This window comes from Xenopus laevis, chromosome 5L (assembly GCF_017654675.1).
Source record: "Xenopus laevis strain J_2021 chromosome 5L, Xenopus_laevis_v10.1, whole genome shotgun sequence".
NCBI classification, from domain to species: Eukaryota; Metazoa; Chordata; class Amphibia; order Anura; family Pipidae; genus Xenopus; species Xenopus laevis.
The window spans coordinates 154,971,773-154,972,416 of NC_054379.1; positions in this window are offsets into that span (position 1 = coordinate 154,971,773).

The following is a 644-nucleotide window of genomic DNA, read 5'->3' on the forward strand; positions in this document are numbered from 1 at the left end:
GGCAAATCCTTCAATTCGAATTCGATCGAATGCGGAATGATTTGAACGATTACAGTACAGCCTATTCACCCGCAGAAAAAAAAGTTTCTAATAAATTTTAAAAAAGTTCAAAAAAACTCCCATTGCTTCAAAATTTGACCCTTGATAAATCTGCCCCTAAGTGTGGGAAGGGAAATCACGTGACTTTTCATCTCAAAACTAAGAAGTTAAACATTCTTTTTCCACTTTTTATTTTTTTTGCCTCTAATTTGCATATGCAAATTAGGATTCGATTGAGTTCAGAGTCTTTCACGAATGATTTGGGGAATCGGCCAAATCCCAAATAGTGTATTCGGTGCATCCCTATTATAAATGGTGCTTAGTGATGTCATCGGTTATGATCGGAACTTAGTGATGTCATTGGTTATAATCAGAGCTTAGTGATGTCATCAGTTGTGATCGTAGCTTAGAGATGTCGTCGGTTGTGAGCGAGCTTAGTGATGTAATCGGTTATGATCGGAACTTAGTGATGTCATCGGTTATGATCGGAGCTTAGTGATGTCATTGGTTATGATCGGAAATTAATGATGTTGTCGGTTATGATCGAAGCTTAGTGATGTTGTTGGTTTTGTGATTGGAACTTAGTGATGTCATCGGAACTTAGT